The 14,721-nt window shown below is 38.0% G+C and overlaps 1 pseudogene; it reads right to left on the reverse strand.

Annotated features, from left to right (window-relative positions):
• Positions 1 to 13,820: 13,820 nt before the first annotated feature.
• On the reverse strand, positions 13,821 to 14,413 carry LOC137751335 (AP-3 complex subunit sigma-2 pseudogene; annotated as a pseudogene).
• Between the last annotated feature and the right edge of the window lie 308 nt (positions 14,414 to 14,721).

Here is a 14,721-nt window from a genome sequence, read left to right on the forward strand (position 1 = left end):
TCAACAATGCGCTCATTATGCACGTGGTATGAGCCACCACATGCCAGCAGCAGGGGTGCAGCGTGTGCAGCACGGAAAATCCATGCCCTCACCACGTCCTTGGACACTATTTGACATGAGCCTCCTGGAGCACTCCTAGTTCAGGGTGAATAAGAGATACTGTGTTTATCTGGCTCAGTGGAATCAGGAAGAACCTCCACAGCCCCACTTCAGGGAACAATTTTTTAAATTGTGTAAAACTCACTCAATATAAAACTCTAAATTCAAGGGTGATGAATTGAGCTGTATCCCTGAGCCCATTCAAGTTTCGCTCATCATCTGAGAGTTTAAATTCTTATCCAACATTCATTAACCTAAAAATATATCATAAGAAATTATCATTGCACACAGCTTTCAGACACTTTCACCTGAAAAGTGATTACTGTGTTATACTTTTTTAAAACCATTACTTTTAGCTTTAATAAAAAGCAAAAAATTAAAAGGAAATTTAAAAATCAAAAATAAAGGAGAAATCTAGATTAGACATTATTTGTTACCCTCATTTTTGCTTAGATATTTAATTCTCTGGGAATTCATGTAACCACGATATTAAGATAACTTATAATGACTTTGATTCAAAATAATCTACTACTTTTTAAGGTGGTAATAATTAATAATCTACTAATTTAGCCATATATACTCTGCCCTGTGAGCCAATAACCAGACCTTAACCATACTTATCTCTTCATGCAATTATTGGGTTTTGGCCCTATTGTGTGTGTAATGTTTTATTAATGTAACATTCATGTTGTTTTAAAGAATGTATTCCTTTTATTTTAATATGTTACCTTCTTCTTCACCCCTTCCCCCTCTCAGTCTTCCAACCCAGAACTTAGGAGCAAAATTGCTGTTACCTCTTGAGATATATTTATCCTACACATGAAAGTGATTGGGCGGAGGAGGGTCTGCATGTCACATCCTGAAAGAGTAGCATTTCAGAGCGCCTTTCCAGTTGTCACCATCTGTACCCTCCAGAAGTATGGTTTCAATTTTGCTCTTGAAATGTGAGTCAAGCTATGTTACCAACACATATTTTTCCTTGTCATAACATTTCACTTATTCTGTAGTCTGTGGACAGTTTATAAGTTGCATCTTTTCCCTCGTCTTATTGAAACGGTATCTTCTTGCTCTTTCAATTCGTTTTTCATTAGGGGAGGCAACATCAGTTTTTGTGCCCAATAAACGGAAGCATCTGGCCTGAGCCTGTGTCATCAGTGCTGAGTGTTACCCCCTAGTTATGAAAGCAGCCAGATGCCACTTAGGAGAGGTGAATGTGCCAGCTACCCTGCCTCCCTGTATGTACTTCTGTAGTCATTAATGATCTGTCCCTCACCCCTGCCCCAGGGATTAATCAAGCATGTAATATGCAGAGTAGAAACAACTTGAAGCAATGATGCAACGGACCGGAACTTAATCACTGTCCTTTCCCTATTTCACAGCAGTTTTGTAAGTTCACGGATCTGGGTTAAAAGTCCCATTGGACATTTTTCATGTCTTGAGTGGAACATCGAGGAAGAATATACAGTGCCCTTAGCTTTAGTGTTCTTGATTTTGCAAAATTTTTATCACAGCTTTAAGAAATTCTTTAAAGTTAAAAATTTTAGAGGTATTGATGAAGTCAAGCAAAATGATGAAAGCAAAATGACAAGACACCATACTAGTTTTATTAGCAAAACAATGCTTTTCTAGTGCTACTCTCATCAGAGTAAGTATTTCCATTAAGGTTGATTCCTTTAGCAGAAAAGATACTAGGTCTCGTTGTTTTAAAAAATGTCTATTATTTCAAGTCAAAGTGAAATTTTTCATCATTTACAAAATATAAGTATAAAAAAGGAAGGACATAAAGAAACCAAATGAATTTTGATATCAAGTATAAACTAAACAATAAAATCTGGCATATTTTATAAGGAAATCTAGCCAGAGTAATATGAGGGGAAGAGAATAAAATGTAATAAACAATAAGAGAATCATCTTACTTTTATATAGCACATTGCATTTTATAGTATAAAGATGATTATATCAGAAGTAAATCACCAGGCATCGACCTCAAGAATAATAACAGCCACAGAGCAACCACTGTGCTGTTTAAAACAGGCAGTGAAAAAAATATGTCACAGTCAACTGTATTTTTTGATAAAAATGACACACATAAAATATGTGAAATTTGACTCAGTTTTCCCTTTTAGTAAATACTATAGGATCTTGGAAGCCTGGAGGTTGTTACTAAAGGTTTGTTAAGCTTTGTTATGGCCTCCCTCAGCTTAAAATGTTATTTCCTTGAAAAAGCAGTGGGTCTAGTATTGAACAAACCACAAGTTTATCAACACTGATGATGTGTATTTATTTATAGGAAAAGAAAGGATTGAGACTGGAAAAAGGAGGGGAACATGAATATCTATTACATATTCCTTCCAGCCTTGAGCCCAAAATAATATAAAAGGAGATTATCAGCAAAATACGAATAGCAATAATCGTCTAGAAAAATAAAAAAGAAACCAAGGGTAAAATGAACTGAATGAAAATGAAAATAGCTCTATATAGAAGAAAGTAGACACATTGAATTCAAGAGTAAAAATAATCAAATTGATGCCCCAGGTGCAAGGAAGGTAGTAAAATATTTTAGAGCTCTGAGAAACATTTGAGAGCTGAATTAAACAGGCTAAATTAATCTTTGAGCCATTTTCTTACTGGGGAAGACAGAATTCATTTTTTTTCACCTTAGTGAATTTATTAATCTCCCCATGGGCAAAAAAGTCATTTACATTTTTTAAGTACAGAAAGATCTGTGGGTTTTCAAGCCAGCTTTATAAGATATGAGTCGTCATTACAAGTGTGTGAACAATCAGGTTTTTAAAGTCCTTTAAGTCTATGCTTGTGAGTGATTTTAGAAATCTTTGATACAAATCTCAATATTCACAGCATTTCTTTCCTTGGCAAAGGAAACAGAATAGAAGAGGAAAGTCAAGTAAAATTTTTAAGGTTCTTTACTTACTATTAAATAAGATGTGAATAAGTAATGCATTGTATTAAGTGCAGATTAATTCATTTTATATGGAAATAGAAAGTGTACTATTTTTTTTTCAAAAGCATTAGCCCATTGTTTCTGTTTTACCAAAAACTATCTATTTAATATCCTTCACAGGCATACACACAGGTTGAGCATAAAGTACTTCTCTGTTTTGCCCCAGAAAAGAAAATCATAAATTTTCCATATATGTCAAATTAGACTATTAGCTGAGCCTCCAAATAAGTGACTGAAAACATGCTTTAAAATTAGAAATTTTGACTCCATAAAACTCCTGAAGTTAGTGCAAGATAATGTTTCAAAATTCCCAACAGATATTAATCTTCAGAATTTGGAAACAAAAAATCAGAATTCCTGAGACGTATCAGGAATTCCTGAAACATTAGGTTAGTCATAAAATACTTCCAACGTTCTTCATTCTCTTTCCTGATTATTATAGATATCTTTAAACAATTGTTTAGGCAGTAAGAAACCTTAATTTTGATGGCATTTACCAAGAACTGTCACCTGTAGCAAATATTAAAATAACGGAAAACTCTAATAAGCATTATTAGGTAGTGTCTGCATAATGTAACATTCGGATCTCCTATCAAGGGCATGTGTTAAAATTCCAATTGAAGGACTCATTTGGCTTCCAAAACTTGCTATCTCTTGGAATACCACTAACAGGGTTTGTGTAAAGTATGTGCATAACTTATTAATATTTAATTTACCGCAATGACTCACTGTTAGCCAGAGAGGGCCGCAAACGCAGTCACAACATAGTTACAAGTTACAAGAAGGCTGCTAGATAGGCCCCCTCTCTCCCACCTGCTCCTGTGCCACATCTGGGAAGTGTCAACTTTGACCTTCCACTCCACAGTGTTAGCATATCCCGCTCTTGTTTTTCACTTGGCATCTGTGGATTCCTTCCAACCAGTAACATATCTCCATAGATTGTTCAATTTTAATTTTCACATGAAAACTATAATTCTTTTCTCCACTTTCCCAGTTTAGGCATTAATTTTCCCCAGGATTCAGGATTCAGAAAACATAAATTTCCCAAAAAATGTTGGGCGGGAATTTCTACTGGAAACACTCATTATTTGGAGGTATGAGTATGTGCATGTATGTATGTATGTGGATATTGAGTATGTCTAATACATGTTGTGTTCCTTCAAAGTAGCATTTTCTCTACGAATCATAGTGACATTCATCCAACATAACACCTCCACACCGTCCTCTGCTACTCAAAGTTATTTCAAAAAACACAGCTTGGATAGTCTTTTTCACCTGATATAAAATCATTTCTTATTATTGATTAGAGAAAAGATTGAATAAACGATGAAAGAAAAGTTTGGAAAGCTTTCAGAAATTTATGAAACTGTATTTTTGTTTTAACTTTTGAATTACCTAAGATTTCAGAAGCACATTGATAAAGCTAGGTGAATTATAAATGTTTCTTATCTATTTTAGGTAGTAGGACATTGCATTTTGTCTATATTTTCAATGATTTTATCCTTTAATGCAAAATTTATCACCTTACTGTAATAGTATTAATAATATCACTGCCAATTTTATCAAATTTTATATGGATTGGTGTTATATTTACATGTGTGTCTATATGTTTTTAAACCAGGACTCAACTTCCTGAAATACAACCAATACTAGTAATTTTAGAAAAAAACAAACTCACAGAAGTTTCTACATTTTTATGTGAAGTCTTCTGATTTTATACAGGAAAAGTTAAAAGATTAAGACTGCTTGAGACAAATAAAACCCACCTATAGACTAAGTTTGGGTATACAATACCAGTTTAGACCTCTGTGAACGTGGTCACTACTTCACATATGACAACTGCTCCACAGTGCTGCAGGAAACAAAGAAGGTGAGGCTGGGAAAAGGTAGAGGCCAATATATTCCAAGGAAAGAGCTTGCGATATACTTCCGCTACAGAAGAAACGGTGCAGAATTACCAAAGCGTCCTTGGCAATTGTGGAATGCTGTGTAAGCCACCTTAGAACAGCTATGCCTATTTAATATGTTTGGTATATAGCATATATACCAAAATATATGAATATATAAATCACTGGCAGTAATTCTAGTGATAATGACAATTTCTTCTCAACTTCAACTTATGGTGGTTAAATCAGTTACATTCTAGATGTCTTTACCTATTTTGATGGTGACTCAAAGTTTACAGTGCAGGAAGATGGAACCACAAAAAAGCACAATTTTGATTTCTATGTTCATAAGAATCAGCTGAGGGCTTCCCTGGTGGCGCAGTGGTTAAGAATCCTCCTGCCAATGCAGGGGACACAGGTTCAAGCCCTGGCCTGGGAAGATCCCACATGCCACGGAGCAACTAAGCCTCTGCTCCACAACTACTGAGCCTGCGCTCTAGTGCCCACAAGCCACAACTACTGAGCCCACGTGCCACAACTACTGAAGCCTGCATGCCTAGAGCCCATGATCCGCAACAAGAGAAGCCAAGACAGTGAGAAGCCCGCGCACCACAACGAAGAGTAGCCCCTGCTCGCCGAAACTAGAGAAAGCCCGCGGGCAGCAATGACGACCCAACACAGCCAAAAATAAAAACAAACAAATAAATAACTTAATTAAAAAAAAAAAGAATCAGCTGAAACTCTGTGTTCATTTTTGAAACAAGGACTCATCTGCTGACGAAAGTGCAACCGTATCTCTTTCCTTTTGGTCGTCAATGTTTTGGGATAATAATACTTCTCCAGTGTGAACTCAGGAAATGCTCGATAAAACGTATCCATTCTTGTGGACAGATGGATGAGAAATTCAACGCAAATGTAAACCACATGCTCGCAAAAACATACGTCGCAGAAGGTGAATGTTTTTAAAAAATACTTGGCACATATTCTGGAGTCAGCTATAACAGAGATGGAGTTCCCTTTGAAAGTTCCAGATGTGATGACTCCGATCAGACCATAATACAATAGCTACTTAATAAGATTGTGTCCAAGCTCTATAATGAGTTTTTGTGAAGTGATAGTCATTTCCTCTCAGATACTATTCACAAAGTTAGTAAAGTGGGTCGAACTTTGCACAACAAGATTTGTTTCTAAGTTGTCAAAGTGAGTATTCTCTGACATGAATGTACATTCCACATTCAAGCAAAACTTGAGAAGGAAGGTGATTTCACTCAGAGCACTGTTCATTGAGGGTCTGGCAGAATATTCTGCTGTGGCACAGTTTTTACTGTGGGCGTCTATTGACATCTTATGGGGCTAAAGAACCACATGAAAGGGAATGATGAGTCATGTGATGTTATGGACTGAATTGTTTCCCCCACCACCCCCGAAATTCATACATTGAAGTCTTAATCTCCACTACCTCAGAATGTGACCATGTTTGGAGATATGGCTTCTAAAGTAGTAATTAAGCTAAAATAAGGCTGTTAGTTTCTGACCTGTGTCATAAGGAGAGGAAATTTGGACACACAGGAAGATACCAGGGATGTACACACACACAGAGGAAACACCATGTGAGGACACGGCGAAAAGGCAGACAACTACAAGCCAAAGAGAGAGGCCTCAGGAGAAACGAACCCTACTGGCACCTTGATCTTGGACTTCTAGCCTCTGGAACTGTGGGAAATAAATGTCTCTTGTTTAAGCCACTAAATCTGTGGTATTTTGTTATGGCAGCCTTAACAAACTAATATATATGTATTTAGCAGTTAGGTTAGAAAGAAACAACCTTGTTTATGCATCTATCTACTTTCACAACTCTGACTCTGCAGAAAGTTTACATAAAGATTCAGAATTACTGAACAAGGACCATGAATTTTATGAAACAAATAGTCATTGAATATATCAATTGAAATTTCTGCTTTTCTAAAGATCATTGCTGGTCAGATTTTAGACGTTGGAAACAGATGGTTAAGGTTGGTGATGTTTTCAAATGAGTTACTGTTAGAATGGGATGGTTTGTACTCCTCAAGGTGGGGGGAATAGGTCTGCAAACTCTCTGAATTATAAGAAAACGAAGCTTTGGAACACTGTAATAAGTGAAAGGTTTTTGACTTTTCACTTTTCTGATGTAGAAGACAGATGTCAGCCAACACTTAGAAAAGCATAAGAAGAAAGAAAATGAAGCATATTTTAAAACAGATATACTGTGACTAATACTTCAGTAATACATGCATGAAAATAATCATTGTAACAAGACAAAATAGATTTACAAAAAGATCAGAGGAAATTGTCTGACGCTATGGCTGATTTCCAAGAAGCAAATAGTCTCTATTTGATAAAATATTTAGGAAATATAGATGATAAATATATATACATATACACATATCCGTATATGCATATTTACTAATTATTTTAATATTAAGGTTAAGTGACTATTTCTGGACTTTATTTGGACTAATATTTTTAAAATATATTGTGCAAAGGGATCTCACTAATTGAAAGCATTATAACAGTCAATTTCCTATACTACTCTATCTTTCCAATATTTTTAAATATTGAAAGATTTCTTTTCAACATTTTTATAGCTTATCAACTCCATTGTAGCATAACTCATTTAAAACTCACTTAAAAGATGAATCCATTTTAAATGAACAGTGTAATGAGTTTGACAAATGCAACCATCATCACAATAAGATACGGAATAATTCCTTTGTGCTCTTTCACAGTTAATCCAGCCCACCTCTGGCCTTAGTCAATCATTGATGCGCTTTCCATCCCTATACATTAGATTTGTCATTTCTAGATTTTCACATAAAGAGAATCATTCAATATGTACTTTTGTGTCTGGCTTTTCCTCTTTGCATACTATTTTTGAGATCCACCCATATTGTTAAATGTATCAGTAGTTTGTTCCTTTTTATTGCTTAGTAATACCCTGTAGCGTGGATATTACCACTGTTTGTTTATCTATTCACCAGCTTATGGATATGTTTACAATTTTTGACTTTTATGAATAAAGCTACTACAAACTTTCAGGTGCAAGTTTTTACATAGACATATATTTTCATTTCTCTTTGGTAAATACCTAAAAGTGGAATTGCTAGATCGTATGGAAAATGTATGGCTAACATTAAAGAAACTGCCAGTTTCCCAAAGTGAGGGTATCATTTTACATTTGCACTGGAAATGCATAAAAGTTCCACAAGCCAACACTTCCTATTGCTAATGTTTTTTTAACTTTAGCCATTCTAGTTTGTGAGTAGTGGAACTCATTTTGCTTTGGATTTGCATTTCTCTGATGGCTGATGACGCTGAGCATCTTTTCATGCGCTTATTGGCCATTTGTAGTTTATCTTTTTTGAAGCAACCGTTCAAATATTTTGCTCTGTACTGTTGGGTTTATCCTCTTTTTACTACTGAGTTGTATAAGGTAAGGCTACAAGTCTTTGGTCAAATACGTATTGCATGTATTTTCTCCCATTCTGTGGCTTCCCTTTTTGTTTTCTTAATTAAATCTTTCAACAAGCAAGTTTTTTGATAAAGTCAAATTTATCATTTTCTTTAATGGCTAATGCTTTTGTATCTTAAAAAGTCTTTGCCTATCTCAAGGCTGAGAAGATTTTTCCCATATTTTATTTTAGAAATTTTATCATTTTAACTGTTACATTTAGGCCTATGATTCATTTTGTTAATTTTCACATATGTCCTAAGAGTCAATGTTCTTTTTTTTCTTGTCCCAGTATCACTTGTTAAAAAGTATATTCTTTATCCGTTGAACGAATTGGCATTCTTGGTCACAAATCAATGTAAGTTATATGTGTGATATATTTCTGGAGTCCCTAGTCTCAACTATTTATTTATATGTCTATCCCTGTGCCAATGTTACACTGTCAAAATTACTGCCTCATTATAATAATGAAAGGCATATTTAACTACTCTACTCCCGCAATGATCTGAAACAGACTATTTGGGAGTTACCTAGCCATGTAGGAACAGATTTGGAAATATTACCTTCAAATTAATGAGACAACTCTAATTTCCTTCAAATTACCTGTAAATAGAAAGATAAACATCCAAATTTATAAGACAGCTTCAGAAACAAGGGTTGTGGTGAGAGTCAAGTGGAAACTGTGTAGAAAAGAGGAAATGGCAGCATGAAGCCTAGAGATAATGGAATAGAGGGAAAATCATTCCAAATAGGAGAGTACCATCCTTAATGGGAAATACTTGAAACATGTCTGAGTGGTGCTATGATAGCAGTGGCTCTTAGGAATTCAAAATGAAAGGAAATTAAATCTAAATTACAATCAGCCCAGAGCAGAAGAGATTTAAATGAAAAGTTAAATAAGAGACATGAAGAAAAGCCAAAAGAATGAAAAAGTTATTTTAAAAAGTGGAAAGAATCACAGATGACATGATAGCAACAGAAGATAAGCAAAGAAGATAGAATACATTCATATAATTATTCATGGAAAAAAGAAGAAATCAATAGAATTATCTAATATTTTAAACTATTATTCTAGAAAACTTCCTGGAAATAAAAGGAGACCTACATCTATACATTGAAAGTCCCCACGGCATACCTTAGAAAACTGACGTATCCTTATAAATCTATTATAGACTTAAAACAAAATTAAAGATTGAGAAAAAATATTCAGGGGATCCAGGAAAAAAAGTATAGTCATTCAGAAAGGAAAGAAAATCCTGTTGACAAGACTTCTTGGCAACCATGTCCAAAGCAAGAAAACAGTAAACCAACATTTTAAAGAAATTCTACACAACAAAGTGAGAATCAATGAATTTTATATCCAGCTAAGTCATAGTGATTTACCGAGGAAAGTCAATCTATTGACCACTGACTTCTTGATAGCTGCATATGAAGCAGTAGAAGAATGTAGCAACATTTTCAGAAACTCAATAAAGCAAACATGGAACCAAGGATTTTATATTCAGCCAAACTATTCTTCAAATGTCAAGGCTATAGAAAAGTAGTTATAAACTTGCAGGATCTTAAGAAATACTCTATTCATGAACCTTACCTGAGAAACCCAATAGAGGATGAGCTTCATCCAAGAGATTACCGAGAAACTTCAGCAAAGACAGATGAATTTACTATGTGTGCATAACTTTCTGTCAACTTATTACACAGATAAATTCACACAACCACTACCACACAATGAAGATACAGAGCTATCACATCACCACAAAGATGTCCCACATGCTAACCCGTATCAGAGACACCTCCACCATCTCTAATTCCTGACAACCACTAATCTCTTTCCCATCTTATAATTTTGTGTTTTGTAAATACACATTTTGTAAATAAACATTTTGTAAATGTTTTGTAAATACAGCATGGGACTGGCTGAGACTGAGTTTTTTTCCCAACCACATAATGCCCCTGAGATACATCCAAGCTCCTGAGTGTATCAATAGTTTGTTCATTTTTATTGTTGAATATTCATATAGCTATACATTTGGGCCTCTATATATTTCAGGTTTTGAACCCAGGGATTCAACCAACTGCAGACCAGAAGCACACAAAACAAAATAAAAATTCCAGAAATTTCCAAGAAGCAAAACTTAAATTTGCCACATGCTGACAGCTATTTAAATTGTATAGCATTTACACTGTATTAAGTGTAAGATCTAGAGATGAGTTAAAAATATACAGGAGGATGTGCATGGTTTATATGCAAATACTACACACTTTATATATGGGACTTGAGCATTAGTGGATTTTGGTATCCTTGGTGGTCTTGGGACATGGGACAACTTTATCTCACTTTGTTCAACTATTGAGAGACATTTTGGCTGTTTCCAGGTTTTGGCTATTACAAATAAAGCTGCTATGAATTGTGTGTCGGTTTTTGTGTGGATTTAAATTTTTATTTCTCTGTGATAAATGCTCAGGAATTAACTTGCTGACATACAGTGAGTGTATAGTTTTTTTTAAGAAAATGCCGAAATATTTTCCAGAGTGCTTGTGTATCGTTTTACATACCCACCAGCAATTTACAAGAGATTGAGTGTCCTCACATCCTTACCAGCATTTGGTGTTATCACTATTTTTAGTTTTAGCCATTCTAATAGATACACAATGATTTCTCGTTGTGGTCTTCATTTGCATTTCCCTGATGACTAGTGATGAACATCTTTTCATTTGCTTGTCTTTATATCCTTTCCAGTGAAATGGATGTCACCTATGTTCTAAATGGATTGTGTGCTTCTCACTGTTGGCTTTTGAGCCCTTTTTCAGATATGTGGTGTTCATATATTTTCTTCCAATCTATAACTTTTCATCTTCTTCATGGAGTCTTTTATAGAGCAAAAGTTTTTAATTGTGATGAAGCCTAATTTATCAATTTTATTTTTTTTAATCAATCATGCTTTTAGTATCACATCTAAGGATTCTTCACCAAACCCTTGCTCTCTCTCAAAGATTTTCTCCTATGTTATCAGCTAAGATTTTTATAATTGTATATTTTATATTTAAATCTATGATCCTTTTTTACTGAATTTTTATATAAGATGTGAGATTATGCCAAGATTCAATGTCTGGTTATAAATTTCTAATTGCTTAACACCATTTTTTGAAAAGACTGTTCATTCTCCATTGAATTCTTTTACATTTTGTCAAAAATTCATTGGCCATACTTTTTTTTTAATACGTGTAACTGATTCACTTTACTGTACACCTTTAACTAACACAACGTTGTAAATCAACTATACTCCAATAAAAATTTTGAAAAAAGAAAAATGACTTCGTTCTAGCTTTGTGACCCTTGACATAACACTTAACACACTGGGCTTCTGCTTCCTCACCAGCTCAGCGGAGGCATGTGGAGGGACCTCCAGCTCTTACACTCTTTGATGCTGTCACTGGCTTACCAAGCTGGTTTTTACCACAGTTTCTGAGAAAAACCAAGCTGGTTTTTTATCACAGTTTCTGAGAAGCCACCTCACCTTTTTGAGGCTTCCTTATCCATAAGAAAGAAAATAAAATTGGGAGAGGCCATCCTGAGCAGTGAAAAAAAAAAGAACTGTGGATTTAGGCAGACAGACAGTCTCAGTTCTTAGCCCTTGTGACCTAAAGCCGGTTACTTGACCTCTCTGATTCTTACTCTCTTGGCTTGCAAAATGGAGATGACAGTGTCTGTCGTAAGGATTGTGGAAGGATCTCGCTCCTGTCACCTTACAGTAGGTACAAAATAAATATCATTTTGTTCCTATATCACTTTCAGCAAATGTGAAAGGGAGGGATGTGAATGTGCTGAAATGTCTGTTTAAAAAAAAAAAAAAAAAAAAAAAGTAAACTCTTCTGATCAACGCTGCCCACCTCTGTGGTTATCGTAGATGTTCCAAAAGACAGAGGTTAAGAGGCTACAGGGAGGAAAGAGCACCAACCACAAGAAGCACGGCTCAAAGCAGGGGAAGACGTGGTCCTGACCATGGTCCTGCCGGGCACCGTCTCAGACGGGCTCTGCGACAGCATCAGGAGGCCTGACGAGACAGTTTGGGCCACCGGCCGGCAGGCACGAGAAGCTCCCAGGCCGGGAGACTTTACCATGATGGTGCAGCGAGCTCCCTAATCTCAAGGCAGCTCAACATCACACCTGAGACCTGGCCCCGAGGCAGCGCAGGAGTAAAAGGCACTAACTACTCCGAGGAGGAGCTTCAGCTCTAAGTTAACCACAGGAAGAAAGACTCTTATCACATGTAAACACTTACGGGTTTCCACAGCCAGCTCTAGGGGACTGCCATCTGACGGGAGCAGGGCGTGCCCAGAGGGAGCTCAGGCAGGGCCCCCTCGCACGCGGGGGAGAAGGCGCTGCACCGCCACCGGTCTCAGCCGGCACGCTGCCCGCGTCCCCAGCCTCCCCCCTGTGCCGGCTCTAGCACACGTGACCCCAGCTCAGGCTCTCACGCTCCAGGAGCCGGTGTAGACAGCAGTGGGTTTCCTGGACAAAGTCTCATCGTCCATAACACAGCAACGGGCCCGTCTGCTCCGCGGGAGGAGAATGTATTTTAAACCTGGAAGAGTCATGATTCTGAGATGGTCCACATGTTGTCAGCTTCGCCTTCTGCAGACGCGGGGCTCCTCCCCTTTGAGGGGGACCCCTCTGGCTGTGGGGTGTGCCCTCCCTGTTGGCAGAAACGTGGGGGGGGGCAGGCAAACGACAGGCCTGTGACTTGTGCTGTGTCCTGCACATAAACACCTGGGAGAGCAGGGCCAGGGCTGTGGCAGTGGAGAGCGTCTGCCGCAGGAGGTGGTGATGAGACAGCGTGGCTATACAAAAGGATCCTGGGTGTGCCAACTCTAGTAGAGTCAGTAGGCAACTCTGGACCTCATAACATCCTGCCCTTGTTTGCCACTCACCACATCTCCAAATCTAGAGGGTCAGCCTTTTTCTAGCTACGGCGCCTCACCAGGGAAGTCAATGCTACAGGACCTCAGGGAGCCTCGCGGTGCTAAGGTTGAAGACTCTAGTCGGAGAACATCCTCGTGGTGAGGGTCTGCTCTCACGACAGTCTGCAATCCCTGGGAGCGGCTGCACGTGGCAGGTAAAGGGGGCGAGTGGCTTGGGCACCTGCACCCCACTGAGGAAGCCAGGACCCCTCACACCGGCAGTGGCCGCGTGCAGCAGAGAGGGGCAAGGCCACACATGTGAGAAGCAAGCACAGGCTGGCAGTGGACACAGGACTCCTTCCCACTTCGGGACAGCAGGGGCCAGGGCCCGAGGCGGGACTCCTCTAGGGCACACATCGGGTTTTGCTGCAGGACTGGCTCGGCTTTGCTGGTTCCAAGGACTCAGTTCAGCCGTCTTCTACCCTCAGACAAACTGCGACGGGTTGGGGACCTTGATGTTGAGATCGCCAGTGTTGATAATCCGAGGTATCTCCAGCAGGCCGATGTTTTTCACGGTGGACACGGCCCGGGCGGGCGCTGCCGAAAGGCCACCCTCGGATTTCTCCAGCCTGTTCTGACCTTCAGTCTGAGCCACGATTTCATTCATGTTTATTTCCAACACCATCCTGCCCATCACCACCTCCTGAAGAATGTAGCGCACCTTATCCATATGGAAGATCAAATCCAATCCACAAACATTTTCGAAACACTTGTCCAGAGTCTCCACAAGATCCTGGATGAGGTCCAAGATCCCAAGTTCACTCTCTGATGAATCCCCACAAAATACAAAGTAGAGGGTAGCATAATGCCGATAAATCAGTTTGTAGTCAGACCCACCAATCAAACTTCCACCCCCCAAGAAGTTACAGATGTTGTCATCCCGTTTGAGAACTAGATGGAAGATCTCTCGAATAATCTGCTGTTGAATTTCTTCTGGGAAACGCTGGTAGAAGCAGACAAGCCGCGGCTTCCCGTGGTTATTGAAAACCAGGATTGCCTGAATCATCTTTGCCCGCCACACTCCTTTCTCCACCAGCTGCTTCCAGAGAGCCTCTCCTTCCACTACAACCTGGCCATACTTATATGGAACTATTTCTGGGTTTTTATTCTATTTGATTAATATGTGTGTATACATATATATGTGTGTGTATAAATTTAATTTCATGAGTCGTTATTGGGCTGTTCATTGGATGAGTTGGAGTAGTTTATATACTTTTCACGGAATTAATCTATTTCATCAAAATTGTCAAATTTATGGGTCTAGGGTTGCTCAGAGTATTCTCTTATTCTTTCGATGTATGCAAACTCTGTAGTGTGATCCATTG

This window comes from Eschrichtius robustus, chromosome 17 (assembly GCF_028021215.1).
Source record: "Eschrichtius robustus isolate mEscRob2 chromosome 17, mEscRob2.pri, whole genome shotgun sequence".
NCBI lineage: Eukaryota > Metazoa > Chordata > Mammalia > Artiodactyla > Eschrichtiidae > Eschrichtius > Eschrichtius robustus.